Consider the following 27,599-nt stretch of genomic DNA (forward strand, 5'->3'; position numbering starts at 1 on the left):
ACTTGCAATTGAACCATGTAGTGTAGAAATACCAAAAGAAATTAAGAAAAAACTTGGTATGTCATGAATGCATAAAATATATGTAAATACTAGTCTATTATTTTACTATAAAATAGATACAAATCTATTACAAAAAATTAAATTTTATCAAAACTTATGCATGCAAACATTTACAGACCATACTGGGCACCATTTGTAGTCAAGAGAAATGTAAACAAACATAAAGATGCAGAATTAAATCATAACTGCATACAACCACCTAGTACATACTGAACTATTGGAAAAACTTCATAGCCACCTTCTGTTGCTATTGCAGTCAATATTCGTTTAAAACACTATGTGATGCTAATTATCTTCATGTGAGAAGTTCATCTCTTCAGTAAATTATGTATCACAGTAAAAAGTGATCTCTAGAGGTTCTTGTGTTTTTTGTTTTTTATCATGTTTAGTGCACTAACATGAACCTTGAATAACACCATGGGATGCAGATGACATGCCACTAGTGATGCTGGAAGTGTTCCCAAGAAACAAAGAATAGTCATGACATTATAAAAAAAAAAGTTGGATCGCTTGATATGTACAAAAACTGGGGTCTGCAGCTGTGGTTGCCTGCCATTCCAAAATAAATGAATGCAGAATAAGGGCTATTGCAAAAAAAAAAAGAAGAAGAAAGGAAAGAAAGGAAAGAAAGGAAGGAAGGAAGGAGGGAAGGAAGGAAGGAAGGAAGGGAGGGAGGGAGAAAGAAAGGAAGGAAGGAAGAAAGAAAGAAAGAAAGAAAGAAAGAAAGAAAGAAAGAAAGAAAGAAAGAAAGAAAGAAAGAAAGAAAGAAAGAAAGGAAGGAAGGAAGGAAGGAAGGAAGGGAGGGAGAAAGAAAGGGAGAAAGAAAGGAAGAAAGGAAAGGAAGAAAGGAAGAAAGGAAGAAAGAAAGAAAGAAAGATAGAAAGAAAGAAAGGAAGAAAGAAAGAAAGAAAGAAAAGAAAGAGAGAAAGAGAGAAAGAAAGAGAGAAAGAGAGAAAGAGAAAGAAAGAAAGAAAGAAAGAAAGAAAGAAAGAAAGAAAGAAAGAAAGAAAGAAAGAAAGAAAGAAAGAAAGAAAGGAAGGAAGGAAGGGAGAAAGAAAGGAAGAAAGGAAGAAAGGAAGAAAGAAAGGAAGGAAGGAAGGAAGGGAGAAAGAAAGGGAGAAAGAAAGGAAGAAAGGAAGAAAGGAAGAAAAAGAAAGAAAGAAAGAAAGAAAGAAAGAAAGAAAGAAAGAAAGAAAGAAAGAAAGAAAGAAAGAAAGAAAGAAAGAAAGAAAGAAAAGAAAGAGAGAAAGAGAGAAAGAGAGAAAGAGAGAAAGAGAAAGAAAGAAAGAGAAAGAAAGAAAGAAAGAAAGAAAGAAAGAAAGAAAGAAAGAAAGAAAGAAAGAAAGAGAAAAGAAAATGTGTGAAGACATTGCTGTAGCTATGCCATCAGGCATGAAAACTTTGCACTTCTTTCAGAATATCTTCTCATCTCAGATTGAAAATGCAGCTTTCACGTGGGTGCAGGATTGCTCTAAGAAAGGCACACCTATAGACGCTAACATGACTTGAGAAAAAGCAAAATCATTCTATGACAACTTAAAGCAAAAGAAAGGTGAAGGATCTAAAGCCAGAGAATTTAATACCAGCAAAGGATGGTTTGATAATTTTTTTTTTTTAAGTTTGGCTTCAAAACGTCAAGGTACTAGGGGAAGTAGCTTCTGCTGATCAAGTGGCAGCAGATGAGTTTCCAGACGCCATAAAGAAAATCATGGAGGAGGAAGGATATCTGCCTGAACAAGCTTTTAATGCAGATGAAAGTACCCTATTCTGGGGGAAATGCCACAGAAGACATTTATTAGTAAGGAAGAGAAGCGAGCACCAGGATTTAAGGCAGGAAAGGAGATGCTAACTCCACTGTTTTGTGCAAAGGCAGTCAGGTTGAGGATTAGGACTGTCCTTATCTATAAAGCTGCTAATCCCCGAGCCTTGAAGGGAAAAGATAAAGCACAAGCTGATAGTCTTCTAATCAGAATAAGGAGGCCTGGACAATAAGAACACTTTTTCCAGGTTGGTTTCATGGACTCTTTGTCTCTGAAGTCAGGGAGTCCCCCGCCAGTAAGGAAATGCCTTTTAAAGTTATTTTGATATTGGTATGTCCCTGGACACCCAGAACCCCATTAATTCAACACCAAAGGCATCAGTGTGGTCTACTTGCTTCCAAACACAATGTCTTTAATTCAGCCTCTACATAGGAGGTCATAAAGACCTTTAAGGCTTATTACACACAGTACTCTGTGGAAAGGATTGTCAATGCTATGGAAGAAAACTTCAATCGAGAGAACATCGTGAAAGTTTGGAAGGATTACAGTATTAAAGATGCCATCATTGTTATTTAAAAAAATTGTGAAAGCCATTAAGCCTGAAACAGTAAATTCCTGCTGAGAAAATTGTGTCCAGATGCTGTGCATAACGTCACAGGATTTACAACAGTGCTAATCAAGGAAATCATGAAAGAGATTGTGAATATGACAAAAAAAGATGAGGGCAGCAAAAAGTTTCAAGATACAGATCTTGGAAAATTCAAGAGCTAGTAAAACACCACACCAGAGGAATTAATAGAAGAAACTTGATGGAGATGAGTGATTCCAAACCAGTGCCATAGGAAGAAGACATAGAAGAAGCTTGCCAGAAACAAATTGACATTAGACAATCTAGCAGAAGGGTTCCAATTATTTAGTTGCTTTTGACTTCTTTTACGACATGGACTTTTCTATGATATGGGCATTAAAACTAAAGCAAATGGTGGAAGAGCATTGGTACAGTATAGAAACATTTTTAAAGAAAAAAAAGGAAAAAGACAGAAATTACACTTTTATAAACAAATGATGTAAACTTATGGTATTGATAAATACAGTGCAGAACTATAAATTTATTTTCTCTTCCTTATGGCACTCTTATTAACATTTTCTCTTCTCTAGCTTATTTAATTGTAAGAATATGGTGCACAATAGATGTAACATACCAAATATGTATTGATCAACTGCTCATTTTATCAGTAAGGCTTCCAGTCAACAGTAGGCTCTTAGTCATTAAGTCTGGGGGAAGTCAAAAGTTGTGGTAAGATTTTCAGCTGCAAGAGGGTGTTTCCTAATCCCTGCATTGTTCAAGTGTCTACTGTAGTCATTATTTTCATTTTTGCCAGTGAGGTCATGTGGGAGAGCAAGAAACATGGGCTTCAAGAGTGAAAAAGTTCTAGAAAACAGCATGTGGTGCCAAGTTCTCTGAGGACATCAGCACAATCTGATGGGAGTTTATGAGAAGAGAATCATGAAAAGCAGTTACAGAGCCAGGCAAGATCATTTAACAGAAAAACCGAGAAATTAACTGTGATTCCAGAAAGAATGCTGCTGGCTAACATATTTGGTCTTATTTTTTTACATGTCTATTACATTATTTTAGTATTTAGTAAGTGACATGTTTCAACTTTATTATGAAAAGGTATGAGGAAAACTTAAGGTTAAATATCCCAAAACATTTTTAAAACATAATTTTACCTCCAAAAAAGAGCTTCTCTCAAGAGGTGTTATCTCATGTGAGATCGTATGATATTAATTGTTATTTTCTGAGATACTTAAAACTTGAAATAAATCTGAAACGTTATCTCAATTTCTAACCATATTTAACTGTGTAAAGTCTATTTTGAAGATTTCATTATCATATTAAATGGACTCCTTTGATCTTGGAATCTAAAAAATAAATAAATGTTAAAATTTCCCCTTACTAAAATGTGCACAATGCTAACAATTTTAGAAGGTAAATATTACATTTTATTATTAAAACATTAGAAAACCTTAAAATGTGACTTAAACACCACATCACTATGATAATTTATAAACAATAAACCACATCTTTTCTTGATCACACAAATTTTTAAAATAGAGACTGAAAAATGTGAAGCATATTTTGAAGACATCTTATTTAAAATGTCTGATATGGGGGAAGAAAAATGATTTCTCCATTTGTTAGTGGATTATGGGTTTTTCAGATGAAGTTAAACATTTGTTTTAGAAGTGGGATCTTATCAATGACATTTTCTCTAATATTTATTATTTCTCCTAAATTTATAACTTTTTCAATATTTGGAACAAAACAAGACATCTGGGAATAAAAAGAACAAAAAAAAATTATTGTGGTAGTGCTAGCATAACAATCCTAGGTTCTAGCTAAACTATTTTGTGGGTTAAATTCCAATAGAAAAATAAGACGATTGACTAGAGACCCTGAAATACAAGAAGGCATTTCTCTGAAACAAATGAAAATAATCAACAAGAAGAGATAAAAGAGAAAATAATGGAAGAAGCAGGATTTAAATATCTATTTGGAGGCTAATTAAACTGAAAATTCTAATTACTGTGAATCACTTGGAACAATTTTAAAAACTCACAACCCTATCAATTTGGGGGAAAAAACGTTCTATAAATCACAAAGGAAAGTTTACCTGTATTATTTTCAAGCGAGCAAATTTTTATGCTAGAAATATTTTAAAGTGAGGGTAAAGGGACTTTTTGGAAATTATTTAGCTTAGTTAAGTCCCATATTCCCCCACAAAAAGGAGAAAAAAATTAAAAAGAGGATAAAAGGAAGGTTGAAGGGTAAGTGGTGAATGGGGTAGGAAGAGAAAATGGAAGAGAGAGAAATGGAGAATGTGGTCCTGGCCTCATGGAATCCAAACTAGCTCTAGTACACCAATAGATGATGTAGATATACCTTCAGCAAATTTGATTAAGAAAAAAAGGAAGAAATGAAGCAGGTAAACATTGTTGATTCACATATTGGACCCCAGACATGGAGGGCAAGGAGACATGGAAGAAAGACCACTTCAACAAGGTAGGTGGCAGATTTAGTAAGTGAAGAAACTTACTTACATACAAGGCTTGTCTTGGGTAGCAGCAAGAAGCATAGATCTTGGCATCTATCTGCCAGGATCTAAAATGACTACAGAGAGGCCTTAACTGGGTTCAGTCACCTATACCATCCAGATGGTCTCAACAACACATGCTCTCTCAAGCCTGAGTCCTTGAAAATGGCTCCCACCATGGGAACAGTGGGGAGAACGTACCTTCCAAGAATAAGGGAGGGAGTGAGGAGCCTCCGATTACCTGGGTCCAGCTCCCAGGTCAACCGACCATCACTTCCTCTCGATGACCTCCTCAACAACAATTTAGGAATTATAAGGGAGACTTAACTACATCCAAAGATTTTTCTCAAAAAAAAATTGTAAGTACCATGTATAACTTGACAACAGTATATTTGAAATTCTATCTAAAATCATTTTTAATACAAAATTTGCCTCAGGAATAAGCAATGTTCTATGAAAATAAAAAGAGCACAAACTCTCTCAAAACCATGCATGACAATGCAAGTTATTCCTGGCAAGTTTCATCAAACCTTTGGAAACACCAGTATTTCTCTGCTCTACCATTATGTAAACTGTTCCAGAGCAGAGAAATATATGTGCCCCATGTTGAGTTCCAGAAATGTTAATGACTCTAAGCTAAGAAAAAGAGGTGCTAAGGAATCTCTCTTCTAAATTAAAAATCTTCAAGGAGACGGTGTATGCCACTCTGACACATGCTAGTGAAGTAAGACCAGAACTAGAAAACAAAACCAAAAACCACACAGGTATAATTAATGGAAAGAAATAATCTTTTTCAATATGTTACCCTATTTAGCAATTCCAAGAAAATAGTGTTAAGCAAAATAGAACTTACGCAAGAGTTCAGTCAAGTAACCAGCTTCAGGATAAACATAAAATTGATGAGTTTCCTACACAGTAGTAATAAGAATCAGTTAGTAACTATATTATTAAAAAGGAATCCATTTAAAATATCAACAAAATACACTTTATAAAAAACTCATAATAATACAACTAAAAGAAAGATTCAATAAGAATATAGGACATTAGAAAGGTACAAAATAAACAGAGATAAAGAAGATGCACTGAAAGAATATTCAGTATTTTAAAGACATCAGTTCTTCTCCATTCCAACTCAACAAGAATCCAAACATTTTTTTAAAACAAAATTCAACAAATTAATTATTAACTTTAATCCAGGAAAAAAAATGCTGGAGCTGAGCCAAAAAAAAAAGTTTTGATGAGAAAAATTAGAAAGAATTTGCTCTACTGAAATTTAACAAAAGCTATAAAATGTTAAAATGAAGAAATATTTTGGTTTGATAAATATCAGACAAATATATCAATGGAACATAGTAAAGGTTCAGAAATATACTTGTCTATTTAATGGATAATAAAAACATTTCATATCAGTAAGAAAGATAAACTAGTCAATTAAATATGTTTGATAACCTGGTACCCATACTGGAAAAAATAAAGTTAGATCATCGTACTATTCAAAAACAAAAAACAAAAAAACTGTCTATAGATTAAATTTCTAAATAGAAAAGTTTTTTAAAGTATGGAAATATTATACTGAAACAGATTATTTAATGTCCTTGATATCAGAAATGCCTTCAGAAAAAATATTAAATGCAAAGTTATGGAGAAAGTGTTTGTAATTATGACTATGTCTAAATTTAAAACTTCTGCAAGACCAAATACATCTTAAAGTTAAAAGATAAGTGAAAAACAAGAAGAAAACATGTCAGACAGATAAGGAAAATATTTCCAGAGTATATTCTCAATTAAAACAGTGAGAAGCAGGTAAGCAAACACTATTGTCGGTAAATTCACAAAAGAGAGAATATAAAGTAAGTGATAATGAGCTGTTTTTATCCACTGGATTAGCAAGAATGACAAAGTTCGACTACAGCAATGTTTCTGAGGATGTAGGAAAAAGGATTCTAATACTCTTGATTGTGGGAGTTTAATATAGCCAGGAGGCCATTTCTATTGATATCTAAAAAGTGTGGATTCAGCAATCTGGCACTTATTTCTTCTAGATGACTATGTACATATGTGTAAACAGGAGCAAATACAATAGAATAGAAAACAAAACAATCAAAATTTTTTTCACTAGGGATGGTTAGATAACCTATGGTATAGCCACATGCTGAAGTACAATGCAGCAGCAAAAAAGTAACATGATAACATCTTATCAAGATATGGAACAATGCCCCAAGAAGTTATAGGAAAGAAAGTTGGGTACAGAAAAATACATACAAGATTTATGCAAATAGATGCCAAATACTTTTCTATATGCATTTGCATGTTTCTAAATTATATAAAAAATAAGACGGTTATCTTTAGGAAAGAAACTGGGACTTCTAAGTAAGTATGCAGACTTTTATCTTTACGGTTTAATATCTTTAAACGGAAAAATAGTATTCAGTAAATTATTTTTGTTGTTAAAAATAAATTTTAAATTCATTTTTATAAAGCCATGGGCTGGAAAAAACAACGCAAAATGAAATCAGCAGGCATTTAATGAGCTTATAAATCTGGCAGAAATTGTATCTCAGTAATTACAGAAAAATATCAACTCATTTTTATATAGCCATCCACACAAATCATGTTAAATCAAGCCCATATTTTCATGCATAGACACTATTCATAAGCATTTGAAGCCATTATTTATACCTCTACTTGGAGTATACACAGCATATCTGGGACTCATTTTTAATGTTATAGCAGGGGTTTTGCAACTAAAGAAAGTTAATGAAAACAAAAGCAAACTTAAATGACTCTTATCTTTACTCTGAAAGACCCAAGATAAAAACATACAGTTAAAAATGTTACTCTTTGGGCTAATTGACTACTATAGTACTGTTCAACAGACCAAGACACAAGTATGTCAACTACTTGGAGAAAGCAACTTACTTGAAGGAGGGTAATTTTATTAACAGAGGTTGTGTTTCCTGAGGAAGCATAAAAAGGTAAAATAGTGACAGTGTCAGCATCGCTTGAGGAAATTATTTTTTAAATTATGAGGTATTTTTCCCAAGGCTTTGTCAAAGATTTCTGTACCAATTTCAACTCAGTATTATTTAGTGCCTCTCTGTTAGGATACATAAGCAGAATTCTTAAAATCTGTAATTTATAATCTGGTTGAGAAGATGACACCTGCAAGTACAAAATAATTAAGGAATACTAGAAAATAATACATCTTCAAGTGTTAATTGAGGTGGGGAAATATATAATGCCATAACAGGTCCATACTGGAATGGGTCACTGTTATCCGGAAATATTAACTTGTTCAATAAACTGAAATAAGACTTAAATTCTTATTGTAAATCATCTATACAAATTTTGATCTCTACATTATCCCTGCCAAGAGGACAGCTATCTTGAATTGATCAATTTCAGGGAACTCACAAACCATTATGGACAAGCTTGGAAAATTCTCATCTGAGTTGAGGTTGGCTTCCCTATGACTCTCAGCTGCATACACAGTCAAACAAAAAACAGTATATAATCTTTCTTTTTAAATGATGGTCTTCAAATGCTTGAAGACATCCTACCCTTAGAGTTTTCTAATCTATGGATAAACATTTGCTCTATAATCTTCCTCATATGATCTGGATTTGAATCCCCTCTCCACCTAGTCACTCTCCTTTCCTAGTGTTTTAAGTCTTTTTGTATCTGACCATGTATCTGACCATAGGATTCCCTTTGCTATAATCAACAGAAGCAAACCTGAGTTTTATAAACAAAAAGTATATGGGTGGGGGAGGGGAGAGTAGTTGGAAGAATGCAAAGGAATCCTATTGACACTAAGAGGGAGAATTCATCTTATCCACAGAAGACTACATGAAGGGACCAAAAACCACCAAGAGCCCAGGCTTTCCATCTCTCGTGCCTCCTTACCTCTGTATCTCAATTATCTTAGTCCTCATTCTCCTCCTTTTTTAATCTCTGCTCACTAATTTGTACTGTTGTCTAATTTTAATGTTGGAATAGAGATTCTCACAGCTCTAGGTTAGATATTACAGATCCAGCCCCACAGGACTTTTTCATGTAGTTTTCCCTGAAAAGGATTCTGACATGGAACAGTTTGGATATAAGGAGCAACCTTTGTCTCCTGATCCACTCTGGTTCTAAGGGGTGGGGGTTGGGGAGGTGGGGTTCTGTTGTTCAAAATGACTGCTAAGGCTCAACCTAGGACTGGGATACAGTTAAGAGAATCATGACAATTTGGGCAGATGGCTTGAAATGTGGAATTCAGGGCCAAAATATAAAACTCCAGGACTGATCTAGTCAACATCACAGTAGCATAACATAATGTCAGAGATGAAATTACTGTAATTCATTTTACAAATTGAAAAACTGAGATATAGAGAAATTGAATGTCTTGAAGCTGTGTAGTTAGTTTTGTGCTGAATAAGGATGTCACCTGAAAGATTTTCATGGAGAGAGTCCTCTAACAAAATACTTCTTTCATAAAAATCTGAGAAAAGAATGACTATTAGATCTTAACATAAAGAAAAGCCAGAGAAAATAGTCAGACTCCTCATATGAAAATTATATCATGGTGAAATATTACTGCTAGGACTCCTGTTTGCATACAAAATGTCAGGAATATGACAACTTGCCTAACATAAACATAGAGCAAAGTCTAAGTTATATTAATATTTTGAATTAGATAATTGACCCTTCTTTGTTATAGGCATCCTAAATAAGTTACCTAAGTGGAAACATCCAATAATTTTCAAAAGATACAAGATTACAATGGTTTTAACCAGTTATTCTCTATACCACCTTTGAGTCTGATTTTCAATTTCTTCTTGCATTGTCTGCATTTTTTTATTTTCTGTATTCCTGATGCTCTGGAATTTGGGGCCTTAATTTCAGAGGGACCACCCCTCCCAGAGCTACCTAATTCCTAGACAGAGCAAACTACTCCCCTCTGAGTATGTCTTTGATATATAAACCAACCAATCCAGAGCTCACATCCTCAACTATCTCCTTTATCAAACACTCCCTCATCAAGCCATTATTCCCTGTACCCTACATCACCCCAACGCAGGTACTAGACACTAAGAACTACCCATATAGCACTCACTGAAGTTATTCAAACTCTCCAGCTCTCAACTTAGCATACTAACCCTGCCTCATCCATTCCTTCCTGCAAAGCCCCAGTAAAGGCTCTAGGCTATGCATTCCCTCTCCCTCTTCTGCCTCCTGACCATCCCTGGTCCTGCTTTACATGAACCCTGTGGCATGGCGTTCTTCCCATTTCTAGGAATCTGTGAACATAAACTTCTTCCTCCATGACCATTATATTCCATGTCTTCTGTCCTGTCACAATTGACTGAAATAAGTCCCAGGCACATTTTAGAACTCTTCTTAAAATGTTTGAAAACTTAAAAGATGTGAAATGGAAGGAATGGTAAAAACCAAAGTACTCAAAACTGGTAGATATTGGTCTGAAAAATAATTTTTTTTCTGGCTTACAACTGGAAAACTCCCAAACACATTTTTAAAAATCTATCCAGTTTCCTAGGATCACTATAAGAGAAATTGCACAAACTCCTTTCAATGAATTTTGAGTTTATTGACCCCTCTCTCAGGCAGTGCACTTGTCCAGTTATCCTAAATCCTTCAATCTTCCACTTAAGATCTGTATGATTGGTTTTATTATCTCCTTCAAGCTCAGAAGGAGTTCTCTGATGGAGAGGCAAAAAAAAAATCCAAGCCATATCCTTCTTTTTTTTCTCCTGAGTAACTAGTTTGAGGCTTGTGCTTTAGGGAGACTGAGTTCCCAGCTGCTGATGAAAGACTCCAGCTACTCTTTCAAACAAATCATGGGAGAGGCCTTCACTTTCATTACATTCTGGCCAGTATGGCCAATGTGTGCCGTTCCACCTGGAAACCTTGACAGAGAACAGCTGTTCTTCTCTTAACCTGACATCTGAACACATCAGAGACACATCAGTAAGGTGTGGCATTCACGTTTTTACTTGGCTAACAGAGCTACAACACGATTCAAGTTAAACGTGAAGAGAAATACAATCACACAGATCACAACAGATTTTTACACTCTAGTGAAATCACATTTGATCTATAAGATGTGCTTTGATTACCCAATCGACATTTAATGTTTCACTCTTAAATTTTGAGGATTTTAATTTTCATGTATGTTTTAAATAAATAAAGGGAAGGTTTAAAATGGCTCTCAGTTATTTAGCTTTTTAATTAAAGAAGAATTTAGGTATGTTCAAAAAATATTGTAGTTGTTTCTCTAAGCTGAAGGCTTACTGAGAATGCATGTAAAATTACTTTGGCAATTCTAAAACCAAGCTATGAGCCCCATCCTCATTGTATCCAATCCAGTAAGTGGCAAGGGATGCAGGGGGTGTAACAGCACACAGTAGTGGCACTTAACCCCGTCTAAGAGGGGCCAGGGAAGACTTTGAAAAGAAATATCATTGAAGCTGAGATCTGAATACTGAATAGCTACTGGTAGGGGATGAGAAAATAGAAAAAAAATGGTATAGGCATAGCGAAAGGCCAAGAAGCAAAGGAGAATGAGTGGTAGATGATTGTAGTAATAATTCCCAATTTTCAGGCCTCTCTGCAGCCCCACCCTTTGAGACTGCCCTTTCACACTGACCCTGGCTGGTCATGTGACTTGCTTTGGCTAGTGGGATAGCAACAAACTTAGCAGAAAAAACATGTGTATGTCTTTGCTTTCTCTCTTGAATTCATGTGATCACTGTAAGGATGCCCAGGCTATCCTGCTGGAAGGATGAGACACGTAGAGTCAGCCAAGGAAATCCCGAATGAGCCAACAGCATGAAAACTGCCAGACTTGTAAGTGAATCCCAACCAACACCACAACTACTCAGCCCAGCCAGTATTCACAGGCAGAACTGTCTAATAGTCTGGGAGATTTGGAGAACTAACAAATGGTTGTTTTCTCAAATTACTAGGTCTTGGGTAGTTTTTTATAAAAATTATTGAGGCAATAGGTAAATAATAGAAAAGATGACAGAAATATAAATTAGGAGTTTGGGATTAGCAGATCCAAACTACTATATATAAAATAGATAAACAACCAGGTCCTACTATACAGCACAGGGAACTATATTCAATATCTTGTAATAAACTATAGTGGAAAAGAATATGAAAAAAGAATATACATATATATATAAAATTGAATCACTATGCTGTACACCAGAAATGAATACAACAGTGTAAACTAACTATACTTCAATAAAAAAGAAAAGAAAGAAAAAAAAGAAAAGACACAGATTGACAGGACAAAAAAAGGCATTTTATATTCTTGATGTGTTTTACTAAATTTCTACAGAGGCTAAGTCTTCTTTCAAATGGTAATTCCAATCACGTTGCCTCTCTGGGGATATGTTTCTTTGTGTTCTTTCATTTTGTTTTTCTTTGCTTGTTTATTTGTTAACATGTGTTTGCCCCACCCCATTTCTTTACACCTAAATAGTCCTCTTGAGAGTTTTGCTAAAGCCAGTGGGTACACGGAGCTACGAGCAGGGTTCCATACTTTAGAGCCATCTTGCTCTGGAGTTTCTTCCCTGTCTATGACCTCTTGGGGCTACTTTTTACAGCTTATTAGAACTTCCCCACTTCTCCACTTCCCCAAGTTTGAGCCTCTTCTGTGTTCCCTTTATTTTATCGTCTAATAAGAAACCTACACTTTGCAGTAAGGAGCACACTCACTGCCTACTGCCATGGCTCCACAAAGCCCACTTGGTGAAGCAACATGTCAGACCCCTCGCTCAACCCAATCATTTAAAATTGCATCTAAAATCGGTTTATACTTATGCTGTTGTCAGGAAAAAATTCATAGTTAAGTAACCTTTTTTGAGGATTTTCCCCCAAGCTTTTAGCCTTAGAAAGCCCAAAATTAATAGACAGTATCATTCACTTTTCAGAGAAAAGTAAATTTCTGATTTTTAAGATAACTTTTGGCCCCACAATACAACTGCTAATGATTTGGTGATTACATGCTAGGGATTTGGCTAAATTAATCTGGAAACAAAAATCGAAAAGTCCACTTTTAGATCAGCATTTCAATAAATTATGTTTTTAGTGACCAAAAACCTATTATGCAGTTGACCAAAATATGGTATGAATCATAATTCTTTGTTAAGGAAAAATTACTATCATATTAGAAGGATAGATAATATACATGCTATGACTTCGTGAGTGTAAAAATTACAGATAGCATGCAGTTACTTATACAACATACAAGTACATTTTACACATATTTTGCTGCACAATATGTTTTTAAGAGGGCTTCAGCATAAAATGATAATAGTAGTTACCTTGGGAGGAAGACACTTGAGAGGAAAAGAAATGGGAAAGTAGAGTGTTTGTGTTTACTAATCATTTTGTACTTTCCTGTGAAGACTGAATTTTGTACTTACATATAAAATGTTTATTATTTTTAAATTAGATTTGTTAAAGTTCATTATACAGACATTTTACATTTACTTTTGTTTTCTTCCGGGTTATTTACATAGCTTGATTTATTCTGTCAATCTAAAGTCTTGCATTCATGATTCCCAAATAAAAAACAAAAAGTGGCATTACAACTTACTAAAATTTGAAAAAATATATAATTTTAAAATATTTTTAAGAACATAATATCATTTTAATAATGTTTTCAATAACCTAGTAACAGATCACTTAACCAAAGGTAAGGCTATGCCCCCAAATTAACTACCCAATTCTCTCTTATACCAGGAGATTATAAAAAAAATAAAACAGAGCCTACAGACTTACTATTCGTTTCTTCTTGGACATTGGCATCCTGAGAAGTTCTGGACTCTAACTAATCTGACTGGTAAATCCTTCCCATCAGATTCTCCCCCACAATCTCACCTGCCTACCCTCCCCAGACTAAAACAAAGCAATTATCAACTTGACTAGTGTTTTGTTGAAGACAGTTTGGAGAAGCTGCACTAAAGTCTCTGCATAAACTTTCCTAACAGAAGAATCAAAGATTAGTTCTGGAAGCCAATCATGACCATTCCTGACTCTTTCCTGATTCCTGGGGATCAAATATCACCTCAGTTCCTCCATGCTTGCACCATAGGTCTAAAGCATAGCCAGTGAGATGAAGAATCGCTTATCTGCTTCCAGCTAGAACCCAACCTCTATTTGCTGAAGCTAAATTATTTGCCTGATTTTCTTCATCTGGTAGCCCTTTCTTTCCAAAGCTATCATGGAGTGAGACCTACCCTCAGAAGCTAGCTGTTGGCCAGCTCTCTTCCCCAGCACTCTGCCTCTCGTTGTTGATTTCTCTTTCTAGGTAACAGAAGAACCCGCAGAAGAACTACGTGGATAAGAGAACGGACTTTGGATCTGGACTGGCCGGATTTGATTCTTCCCTTCCACTTATTACCTTATTACCTCAATTCACCAAATTTCTTTGCAGTCTTATTTTCTTCATTTTTGAAACAGGATTAAATCTCCAAAACATGGTTTCTGAGAGACATATATAATATGTGTAAAGAATTATTTAGGGTCCTGTTCCCATCAGAATAGACACAGAGAATATTGACATCTGACTGGGTTGAATCTGATACAACCAGTCTAGAGCTGGAATCTGAATTTTGAACTTGGAAGGTAGGGAGGGGGACAGGGGCAACACATAGCCTCAAGACTCATTTTTTCCCTCAGCCACAAATTCACCCAAAGGGGCACATTACAGATTTTCTCCAACTGGCTCTTCCACATCTCCAATGGAAACATTAGCATGCCTCTGAACTATTTGCTCTTAATTAAAAATAATAATAATATATTTGGTCATCTGAATGTTTCCAGGTTTTTGACATACCAATGTAGAAGTAAGTAAACACTTATTTGATGATAACCATGGTGTTAAACTTGTTACTTATAGCAAACTTCTGAGTTATGGATTATTAACGTTTTACAGAAGAAGAAACCAAGATTCAACGATGTTTCTAAAACATGATAAGGTCAGAGAATAAGTGAGCACTAGGAATTAGTAAAGGTTTGCCAGTTGAAAGTTTAAAACTTTTTTTTCCTATTTACACCATGCTGACTTCCTAAATGGGAAAAGAAAGAAGACTGGTGTTCACCGTGGAAAATTAACAGTCATAACTAGTTGCTTAGGGTCTAAAAATTTCAGGCACTTCCTCTCCCTAAGCCACAGCAATAGACATGGAAGTCACAGAAAACCTGAGACAGAGAGATGTATCAAAGTGGTTCAGTCTGTTGTATGGATGTCCATGTATAACTGAAAAATTGTGCTATACACCGGAACTTGACACAACATTGTAAAATGACTATAACTCAATAAAAAAAAGTGTTTAAAAAAAAAGAAGTGGTTCAGTCTCCTTTATCCCCTGATACATCCATATCAAGTACTTCCCAGATATCACACACCCCACAGTCATCTGCAGTGGGTAGTTTTCTTCATCAATTTAACTACTCCTCAGTCTCTAGTGCCGGCAAAACACATTTAGTGATGGGACTCAGAGCTGAGGCACCGCCCTGACCTATTTCATTTCTTCTCCCAGGGCAGAAAAAGTAACCATATGAGACATATCATCATAGCCATTTTGTTATTTTTAATACTTAGGCTTACAGTTGTACATGTTTCTTCCCAGTTTTATGAAGCTGTAACAAGCAAGTAAGCACTGATTTTGAACAAAAGAAATTTTAACAAATAATTAGGATATATTAAGTATCTGTCTTCTTTTTGCAAGATGTCCATTTCTGAGAAGGTACAAGAGAATTTACTGAGCATTAACAGAAATGGTAACTCTGTTAATTTCATTTTTTATATTTTCCTCAAGGAAGAATATCAATAAAACATCATGAGATCTTGAGCTCCACCTATGAGATGTTCAAGACTGTCTTGTTGAAAAAAAAAAAAAAAGAATGAAGAGCCAGAAGAGGAAAGAGTCAGAATCATTGTTAAAAGCAAGTGGAAGGAGAGACAGGATTCTGGGAAGATGGCTGAGTAGGAAACACCAGGAATCTGTCTCCCCACCTAAATAACAACTGCACTGGCAGAATCTGTCTGATGGAACTGTTTTGGAATTCTAGAGTTTATTGAAGGCTTGCATCATTGGGGGAAGGCTTGGACAGTAAATAGCGGTGAATTTCAGTCACTCTAATCTCTTAGCACAGAAGCAGTTATGCAGTCCCCTTTTCCCCAGCACTGTGGCAGGCGGCTATGCACTCATTCCCGGAACAGCTTGCACACAGCATAAGAGAGCCAAGGTGGGGAAAAAGTATTTGGTCCTCCAAATATCAGGGACATATGCTATGATGCTAATTGCTATTTCTAGTCACAAAGATGTAAAGAGGTGGGCAGCCATTTGTTGTAAACCTCTCCCCCTCCAGTTAAGGTGACTTCCTGGGGATTTAAAGAGCTGGCACCCTTTTATCCCTCCACTTAATTTTTCTTTTTCTCCTTTGGAGAATGAGACACTAAACACTAAGACATTAAAAAAGCAACTGCAAATATATGGAAAATTAGGAAGTGATCCTGTATGCCCATGAAAAGTCTCAAAAAAGACCTAAGAAGACATGTAGTTTACACCTGGGCACAGAGACAACCTACAACTATCAAAACAAACAAAATAAAAATAAATAAATAAAAACAACAAAACAATATTTTAAAATTGGAAAAGGCAAAATACAATATGAAATGAAATTTTGATAGAATTTGGATTATATTAGTGTACGTATTTGTCAAAACTCAGCAATTGTTATATATTAGTTATATAAATTTTACCTCAAAAGAAGAAACTCTATCAAATATTGAACTCTAATTAATGTTATGCATGCTGAATTATATAGAGGGAAGCATACTAATGTCTGCAATGACTTTCAAATGAATAAAACAAGTAAGATGGATTGGTGGATGGGTAGAGGGATTCAGAGATGCATAGATATGTGATAAAGCAAATACCTTACATGGTATAATGTTAATAGTAGAATCTAGGTTTTGGGTACATGGGTGTTTACTGTAAAATTGTTTCAATTTTTTTTGTATGTTTGAAATTTTTAATTAAACTTTAGAAATAAAATGAATTAAAATAAAACAACAAACGGAGACCTTCAAACATATTAGCAGTTTGGGGTCATTTAATTTAGGAGTAAATAATCCTTAGCATTTTAATAGGTCCTGAAGCTGTGTTTGTACCAGAGTACACTCATCATTTCATATTCATGAGCCATTTCATAATGTTGGGTAAAGTACTCCCTACTTAAGAAGTCATAAAAGAGTTATCTATTTAGGAAATACTGCCATACATAATAAAAATTAAAGCATTGGCTCCCTAAATATATAGTTTCAGTTATTAAAGAAAATTCAATTTTGTTTCTTCCCTGTTTATTTCCAAATAAGAAGCCTTTGGACAGTAAGCAAATCATCCTTATTGAAAAATTAGTTTATTTCCTATTTAACAGAACCTACATTTCCTTAATCTATTTAAATATCTAAGAAATTGAACAGTCAACTTGTTTATTTGTTTCTAATCTTTTAAAAAGGAAAATTTTAATGTAATACATTTCAACATCATTATAAATTACTAAAAATTTAGATTAAATCAGTTATGAAAAATAAGTATCTATGTCTAATTTGGTATCTACAGAAATAGGGACAGGCTAAAAAATATCTCACAATGGATCTAAAGAATTCTGGTAATGGAACTATAGAAATATAATGTATTTAACTGGTCCTTTTATTTATCATTTGTTGGCCTTTTTAAAATGAAATTTATGTTTGTGCGTGAGGCTCCTTTGTGTAGACAATATGTGTTTTTTCTTAACCTTGTGAGAAAAGAATAAAAGGAGAAGATGGGCAAAAGCAATCAGAAAATAGGATAGAATTAATGAACATGGGTGGAGGTGAGGCTAATTTTACAGAACAAATCCTGTATTTACAGATGCTTTCAGGTGATTCGTAAAGTACCTAAAGATTTTCCTACTTCCATTTTCTCAGTGCTATGCAATAAAATGCCCTATTAGCATGCCTGCAGCATGATTTAAATGTAATTTTCCTTTCCACTAGAAACAAAAGTATGTGCATGAGTTTACATTTATTTGAACTCCTTCACATGATGCAAAAAGAACAAGTAGACCTACTGCTTATTAGCTGTGTGAGCTTTAGCGAGGCATTTCTTTGACCTGAGATTCAGTTTTCCCATCTGTAAAATAGAGACAGTAATTTCTACCTTATCACATAATTATGAGAATTTAATGAGACAATGTATGTACAGATACTTGCAAGCTCTTTTAAAAAATATTTTTGGTTATATTTTTTTACCTTGGGCACTTCAGGAAAGAAAATAGTTCCATTGATTCAAATGCATGAATGACTTAAATGCAAAATGCAATCACTGAATTATATATTATATTTAATATAATGGTATCATTGGCTTTAAAAGGTTTATTTCTGATGGACTTACAGAAAGAATAAATCCATATGTAAACATACCTACATTGACAGCTGAGTCAAGGACTGCACAAAAGATATGAATGTAGTGGAAAACAAAGCTCCTAATAAATAAGTAGTGTATATCCTTCAGTCTCTGTAACAAGGTACTGAAGTCAAATGCCTTTGGAACCGGAAGGGGACCACATGGAATTAAATGTCTAGGTGTATAATGATAGGGTGTGGTGAGAGCTGCAGGAAATGGAAGAAAAAGTATGTTCCTCTTAGAAGCATTTAAATTTAATTTTAAAATTACTGTGCTTGCCAATGCACTGGTCTTGCCAGAGTGAGGTCCCCATATGGTTAAAAAGGTAAAATTAAAACATAACATGATCAGAAAACAATGTAAAGCTCAATTCAGTAGCTGACTAAAATTCAATGGAAGAGCAGAGAAAGGAAACCTGAGAATAAGCTGGAGCATTCAGAAGTCAGATGGAAAAGAGGGGACTGGGAAGTTATCCTGAAGATTGAATAATATCAGGTAGATGGACAGGAGGAAGAGAGGGAGCAACTTCTGAGAATTTATGCACAGAGCATAGAATGAATGAGTTTTCTTTAAGGGCCATCATTTCTTTGTAAGACTGAAAGATTGTTTAGGAAAAGCAAGAGACAAAGTTGGAAGATACAGCATAAATGTAAAGAAGATCAAAAACAACCATGAACAGAATGTTTTAGGGTACAGGGTGCCACTGCATGTCTGGGGAAAGAAATATACAAATGCATTTTCCTTACTAAAACCTTTTGGTAAAAAAATTGTTAGAATAAAAATGTAGCCAAATAAGAATTACTGAGGACTGAAAACCAAAAAAGAGATAAATCTTTCAACACAGAAATGTATTTCAAATGAATAATTTATGAGTAATTTATCATTGATCAATTTTCTGATTTTGATTAAATTGTGAAAGATGTTGAAGTGACAAAATAGAGGGGATTACTGGGCATCTTAGAGTGTCTACCTCACCTTTGTCTTCTCCTAGTCTACAGTGATCTGTAGTTTTTCATTTTTGAGATATTTTACAATTCTGTAAATCATAGAAAACTGATAGCAATGCAAATACTCCTTGCTCATGTTTATAGAAATGGAAATGAATTTTGTCTAGAGGAGATGAATTGATTCCCCTTCCAAGAAGTCAATTTTACATCTATTAAAAAAATTACTTTCAGCACTCCTCATTGCCTAATAGATGTATCTGCTCTTTGAATCAGTTAATAATTCACTTTTTCCCTTATGCATTGCTATTTTTTAAGGCTGCTGTAACAAAGTACCATAATCTTGGTAGCTTAAACCAACAGAAATTTATTCTCTCAGGGTTTTAGACGCTAGAAGTTTAAAATCAAGGTATCAGCAGGGCCATGCTCTCTCTGACAGCTCTAGAGGAGCTCCCTCGCCTCTTCCTAGCTGCTGGTAGATGCTGGCAGTATTTCCCTTCCTGAATTCCCTTCCTCCGACCTTGATCTGCAGTTACATGGCCTTTCCACCATGTCTCTGTGCTCTTCTGTTTTCACATGGCCTTCTTATAAAGAGAACAATCATTTGGTTGGCGGCCCACTCCAATCCAGTATGACCTCCACTTCACTAGATTATATCTGTCAAGACCTCATTTCCAAATAAGGTCACGTTCACAGGTACAGGGTGTTAGGACTTCAACATCTTTTTGGAGGGCACATTTCAGTCCATAATACCTCATTAAGTAATGAATTAATTAAAATCTCTAACATTTGTTCATTTTATATTTTGTGAGAGTCAAAGTTTTGCCTTTAAAAGCTACATTTAAACAAAATTAACTCTTCATAGAAGAAATATACTCCCCCTCCACTACATACTTTCAACAGTTAAAATGTAAACTGTGGAGAGCTTCAACGTCTTTCATTGTTTCATCCTCAGCATTTAATACAATGTTTAGTACAAGAGTAGCACTTGATAAAGTTTTGTTGGATTTAAATCAGAATATAAGTCTTTTAGTTCATCTCTACCTGTTTACTTTGTGAATATGGGGGAGGGGAAATTGCCCCTCTTGCCCCTCTTAGCTCTTTTGGTTGGCAATTAAAATAACATAAGGCCGATTAACAGGAGAAAATAAAATTTATCACCTGGGCATGAGGAATACACATAAGTGGGAAGAATTCCAAAGACAGCAAGGCAAGGTGAGGTATATATATTATTCTGAGCAAAGAAGAAGGACGTGGGGTCTGAGGCTTCAAAGGGAAATAAGATAATTCACAGGAAAATAAAAAAAATTAGTGTTTGGTTAAAAAAAAAAGTTTGCTGTGCCTGAAACCAAGTCCCCCTAAAACCAAGCTCCCCTGATGAGTTTATGATTAACCTCTCTATCCACAACTTTATTCCCTTTTTTTTTTTTTGTCCCGCCCCTGTTCCTCTCAGGAGTATCAAAGAAAACTGGGGAGTGAAACTGAACAGGACCCTGCAGGAGCCCCCTGGATACAGAAACTCCTCTGTGTCCCTATCTCTTGTTTGTGGAAAATGCTTTCATCTCCTAGGCCTCCTCAAGTTCCAAAGAACAGACTCAAGCAGTTAATCATTTAAGAAGGAGCAGAAACTGGAACAAAGAAGAGGCAGTCAAGCAAAGAAGATAATAACAAGCAATAAGTCAAACTGTCAGATGGGGTCCTTGAGAAAAACAGATCATGTCTGACACATATTCTTAAGATGTTTTTACAGAAACTGGCCCTTCACCAGGTGACAACTGCTGACCCCAAACACAGAGATCCTAGACTGGTTGGCCAAATTTCCTGAAACACCGCCCTGCTACCTTTCCACCAACCAGTCAGAGAATTGTCCACAAGCTGATCATGCATCCTACAACCTTCTCCCCTAACACTGTCTTTAAAAACTCTTATGTGAAAGCCATGGGAAAGTTTGGGTCTCTGAGCACTACCTGCCCATTCTCCTTGCTTGGTGCTCTACAATAAATGCTATCCTTTCCTTCACCACAACTTAGTGTCAGTAGATTGGCTTTGCTGTGCATCAGGAAAGGACCCCAAGTTCTGTTCAGTAACAGACCATCCAAAATCAAAGGGACACAGAGAGGACTTTGATCAAATGGGCTTTGCTAGGTTTCTCTCTGTTTCTATCACACCTAGTTCATACTTTACCATAGTTATCTATGGTGATAGCTCCTTCCTGGGACAGGCCTCTTATATTAATTTTTTTTAGGTAGTAAGGGGGAAGTTTAACAGTTCTTCCTGAGAAATTTGGGCCTTTATTGTTTTCAAGTCAAAATAATCTGCATGCAAGAGTGGCTCATCCTGGGGTAGCCATCCTCTGATCCCAATCATGAACAATTCATCCTACTCTATGAAAAATCCACTAACCATTTTTCTTTCTTTGTAACAATTTAACTTAAGAAGATGGGTTTTTGAGGCTGTAGGAGGCTGGTGTTGTGCTTTAGCCGGGAAGTGGTAGGTCCTGGATTAAAACAAAATGGAGGAGAAAGAGCAAAACTGAGTAAAATATCAGAGGAAGAAAATTCAGAACTTAATGATAAAGGCTAGGAAAAGTGAAAGAAGAATCTAACATGGCACCTCCAACTAGAAAAATTAAAACAAAAATAAACTGGTATCACTTCAATGTTCTGCAAGGTTAATCTTTCAATAATAAAGGAAGTGGGCATTTTGAGGGAGACTGATAAAAAGAACTTATAATATGTTAAACTCAAAGGCTCTTATAGTCAAGCCTCTTCAGCTTACAGGGTGCTAACTGACTTTCAGAAAGTTAGGTATCCAGATTATGCATCCAGCAAGTGAGAGAACAGGGTATCTTGACTGTCAGTATGATGGTCTTCTTACCAAACCATGCTTTCTCCCCAGGAACATATCTTTGCGTTTTGTGCTACTAACAGGACTTCCTTCCTTTCCCACCTACTCCCAGATAATAGAGAACACCAGAAGCATTAGTCCCAGCCCAGATTGTCATGCTGTGTTAAGAGCATATTTTTCTGACTAGAATGGCTATATCAGTGGTGGTATCATTCACCCCCTCCTTCTGCATTAGGCAACCTTGCTTTCACCCAGCATCTCTCTTTTGGCTCGGGACAATGGAGAGACTTGCGAGTCTTAACATCTGAGACGAAGTGGACATTCTCTCCTTATCTTTCCAGATCCATTCTCCATCCTCTTTCTGTGTGTCCCAAGCAGTGGACTCTTATAGAATATATTTCTCAGGTTTCTTGTTTTCTGGCTTCTAGTGGGCTTGGCCAAAAGGCAAAGGATCTTTCTGACAAGAGAGCTGAGATTGAGACAAAACAGATTGGGATTTTGGGTGAATTTTTCCTGGGTAATTTCCCTATAATCACACCCCCAAACCTTACCCACCAACACACATACCAGCATTTCTAGCATTGTCAGCATCTCTTCTTGACTTTGGCCCCTAAGAAGTGCCTTTTATCCATGCCTCTCCTTGCAAGGTTTTAGTCCCAATACAGACTTGCCTTTACCAGAACATTACTCCCTCCCTTTGTCCCTTTAAGACTCAGGAGTAGTAACAGCTTCCAGTGTTAACTATCTTTGGTTGTCTCTACCTCATTTTTTGGTCTCTTGTCCCTGCCCACAACTCTGTAAGCAGTTCTTTCATTAAAATATTCAGTTGAACCAACTGAATGGAATTCTGTTCCACTCTGGGTGGCTGACTGGTAGAGTGGTTGCTTGACATCAGTCAGCCCTGAATTTAGATGTAACTTAAATACATATGCACATAATAAGTCACTTAAAACCAGCTTTTTATGGAATAAGAGGTTAAATAAAAGGTTAAAAGTCTAAGTCAATGTTTTCTGATGGATTTAATCATAAAATCCTGCAACCTCCTTCTTATTTCATTTTTATATATTCTTTCCACTTTCACCACATTCTTTTTGCTTTCTAAAATGTTCTTCCATCTTTTTTATGACATCTTGATGAATCATATATCTGTCATTATTATAAAGAACCTCAGTGTCCTAGGTCTAAGAATAGCATATGTGGTATTATAAAATTATATAATAAACTGTTTTTCAGGACCATAAAATCACATACATCAGCTCATGTAAGTGGTCAGAGGACCACCCAGACTTCCAGTTTCCCAAGTAGTAGTAGCTTTTTAGCAAACTGCCTACATGTCTACACTATGCATCTCTGGAAATAATATTAGGTAAGAGCATCTATAAAATATTTATACATGAAAAATCATTTTTCACAAGCAAACCCTCTGATGTATTAGTCCATGGGGCCTTTGGTCAGTTAATTTAAAAATTAACAGACTTCCTCCACTACATTCATATACTTTTTCTTTCTCTTTTCTTTTTTTTTTTTTCCTATGGAACAAGATCTGTTTCTCAATTTTCAATGTGGATTTAATGCTAAAGTTAGAAAAAAATATGCCTCACGGAGATTTTTACAAGAAGAAATAATTTGAATAACATAAGGGATCCAAAAACACTTTTGTTCAGACTTTTTCCACTCCATTTTTTTCATAACTTCTCAGACAAGGGGTAGAGGCCATTATCCTGCAATTGGAATTAAAAAAACAGAATTTTCGTCCTGACTCTCTCCTTAAACTGTAACGATGCATATGAAACAACTTTTCTGGGCTGGTATTTTCTCTAAGACAGATTAGATATTCATTAAGATCTCTTGAGGCTTTAGTAGTCTGACTTCTGCCTATAAATTGACACTTTTCTATTTCTCATCCCAGGAGGATAGCCTACAGGATTCTTAGTTTCACAGGAGAGAACTGCCTGGGGACAAAGCTGGGAGGGGTTGACTGACAGGAATGCTGCTTTAAATTCTCAGAACTCCAAATGACTGTACTCCCTTCTTTAGCAGTTACACCCTTCATTCAAGCAGTTGTGGGTGGCCACATGTCAAGATGAGAGAACGTGCAGGATCTACAGCTTTAGAGTTATTGTGAAGATCTTCTTCAGACTAGCTCTGTTCCCTCTACCTTTTAATAATGATAAGGAAAATCCTTCTCTACCCCTTGCCTAATGGAACCCTTTGACAAAATGCTCACAAATGTCTTTAGACTGGTACCTGGACCTCCTTGTGAACTCCAAGGGGATTTATGCCTACCTTGGACCTCATAAAACATGTAATTACTTAGCCATCCTCTAAGCTTTAGTCCTTCTCTCAAAACAGCTACTTTTGGTGGGTTTTTAGCCATTACTTTAACTAAATTTAGTCATCTGGGAGCCTTCATTTTCAGAGCATTTCTGAAACCATGCATGATCCCATGGGGCCCTCCGGGCGCAAGTCTTTCCATGTCCCTTGTTTCTTGTTTGTAGGAGAAAGGCCTCCTAGACCTTCCCTGAGTTCTAAAGGGAAGACTCAAACAGTTTCTAATTAGGGAAGCCAGGGAGTGCAGAAAAACAGGAGGGGCAGTCAAAAAACAATAGTGCAGACTTGAGGCAGGGTCCTGGCTCCTCCTCAAGGAATATACATAACAATATCTTTAAGTACTTCTAAAGGAACCAAGGCCCCCATCGGGACAGAGAATGGCAACTTCAGGCTGAGCACTAGATTCCTGGAACACTGCCCTGTTACCTTACCACCAACCAATCAGAAGAAATCACACAACTTGCAGCCCTCATTCCAAATTTTGCCTACAAAAACTCCCTGAAAGCCATTGGGACGGAGGTTCAGGCTTTTTGAGCACAAGCCACCCATTCTCCTTGCTTGGCCCTACAATAAACCTTTCTCTGCTCCAAACTCCAACTTGTTGGTTTGTTTGGCCTCATTGGGTGTAGGGCACACGTTGTATATAGGGCACATGAACTTGCATTAAGCAATATAGAGCTATAAGGAGAATCTGTGTATCTTCACAGAACAGTAGAACATAGAAAGCACCAGGAATTTTAATATTAACTTAATTTTTCCTCATGTACCACAGAAAGGTTGGTTGTAGACTTTGGCAATAGATTCTTGAAGAGAGTTTTTCTCTCTCTTCCTCTCTCTCCCTCCCTCCCTTCTCCTTCCCCCTCACTCAATTTCTCTCTTTCCTTCCCTTCTTTTTCTTCCCTCCTCATCTTCCTCTTTCTGCTACTGATCTCCTTTGCCAAATCTTTTCTTTGGGAAACTTCCAAAGGTTTATCTTCTCTTTTGTCTTACAAACTCAAGCTCTCTACTGTTTCTTGGATGCTAATGAAGTTCACTTGAAAAAGACATTTGTTCCCATTACCATTTAAGCCACTACCCTAGGTGAAATGATCACCTTTTCCCAGCCTCAAGAAAGAGTGGTGAGGGAATCCAACTGGATTATTTCACTCCCAAATTTCACACCCACTAACATGCAGGTTGGGAGGTTTTCAACTGATCCTGTGATGTCTGACCTTGACACAGTGCCTCCTCTATTACTGTTCTATGACACACACCAATACTCCAGATATTTCAAAAACAAGCATAGGTCCTGCTAACAGAATAAAGCATTTCCTTGACGATAGTGGAATTTTCATTAAACATACAAAAACACAATTCATTGTAATACAAAGGATACTTTTTAAAATTGTTTAATCTTTATTGCAACACTAACTCTTTTTTTAAATCCTGTAAGACCTTAAGAAGATGAGCTGTAAAGAGGAAAAAAAGCAGACTCTGTCTTATTCATTCAGAAGCATAAGATCTTCAGGGAGAGACAGCATTTGGGGGATAAAGTTACATGTAACTTTTTAACTTTTATGACTTTTATGACTTTCTGACCTTTAAGATCACTAAAATAAAAAGATTTTACAAAAGTAAAGCATCAAAGATGTTTCGCACATCTCAAAGTATTACTAATGAGATTTTAAAATTCATTTATTTACTATCCCTTTGGTTATTAGATGACAGCTTTAGATTTTTCTCTCACCAAAACCTTCAGCAATTTTTTTTAATCTTTTTGTCTTAGTTGCAGAAAATATATATGCTTAGAAGTGTTTTTATTTCCCAAGACCTGAGGTTCCATCCAAATGTTAACAGTTATTTGATACATGATTTAGAGTTATTGATTTCCTCTGCAATCTCCCCATAGTTCTAGAAATGGATAATAATGTGTTTGAGATGGAAAATTCAGAAATATTTCTATTTAATATACTCAGCTATGCTAAAAAGGTACTTTTTTCAACAGTTCTCCCCAACACATGGTTACAGAATCTTAGCTCAGTCAAGAATGACTTTAGACCAAAGGTTTGTTCATAGTCTGTTTTCCACAGAACATCCAAAGTTAAATTTTTCTGACAACCTTGGAGGGCATATCTAACATTCTGGTTGACTTTACAGCTCCCAAACTTTATTGCAAGATCCTATATTCGTATTCTTTTGTCTCTTTTATTTCCATTTTCTATTTCTAGTTTCTCTCATTTCCTAATTATTCCCCAGTGGGAATGAGTCATGGTTCAGTGGAACTGAAATGCTGTCAGCCATGGAAAAGTAAATAGAAGTAAATCCTGGAATAAATGCTTCTGCTAAGCAGAGTTATGTAACTGCCACTCCAGTCTCAAGTACTCCTGTACAGGAACAAAGGGATAAGAATTTAGCAGAAGGTTGAGAAAGGAGTTTTAACATTAGTTTTTTAAAAGGGACCCAAGGGAGAAAGAACTAATGGAAAGAAAAGGAGATTGTTGTAGGCCATCTACTCCCTGTCAAATCACTTGGACTAGACTGAAGCTCATTATGAAAAATGGCATAGGGCCAGAAGAGACGTTGCTGTTTCTAGGAGACTCTGGGCAGAAATACTGCTGTTTCTGGACTGAAGTGACAAAGGGCAATGCAGAGTTGGAGAGGAGGTAAATCCTCCTTAACTGCACAGAACTCAGCACATCTCCAGCCCTATGAAAATGGGCAGCTTTGGATGCATAACTGGACAGTACCCTTGTGGGGTGTGCACACTGATATTCTTATAATGTTCTCAATGTGTGCTTTGTCACCCCTCACACTGATGCTACATTTTTTTTGTTTTGCTTTGCTTTGTTTTGTTTTGGGGTGGTAATTAGGTTTGTTTGTTTGTTTATCTTAATGGAGGTACTGGGGATTGAACCCAGGACCTCGTGCATGCAAGGCATGCACTCTATCACTGAGCTATACTCTCCCTTTAAATATACTTAAGACATAAAAATGTTTTTTTTTTCTATTTCTAGTCCTAAAGCATCATCTTTACTATAATCTTTTCATGTTACCTAATAAGAAAGAAAGGGCAAAACAAGCCCACTTTACTTAGACTTGCTT

The 27,599-nt window shown here is 35.9% G+C and overlaps 1 long non-coding RNA gene and 1 other non-coding gene across 3 annotated transcripts in view; both read right to left on the reverse strand.

The window, feature by feature from the left end:
* Positions 1-27,599, reverse strand: part of LOC140691835 (uncharacterized) — a 114,087-nt gene that overhangs the window by 60,525 nt on the left and 25,963 nt on the right. The gene's annotated exons all lie outside the window — the stretch shown is intronic.
* TRNAA-UGC (transfer RNA alanine (anticodon UGC)) lies at positions 27,391-27,463 on the reverse strand. The gene has a single exon. It is a non-coding gene; the product is annotated as a tRNA-Ala (tRNA).

Source organism: Vicugna pacos, chromosome 1 (genome assembly GCF_048564905.1).
Source record: "Vicugna pacos chromosome 1, VicPac4, whole genome shotgun sequence".
In the NCBI taxonomy this organism is placed as follows: domain Eukaryota; kingdom Metazoa; phylum Chordata; class Mammalia; order Artiodactyla; family Camelidae; genus Vicugna; species Vicugna pacos.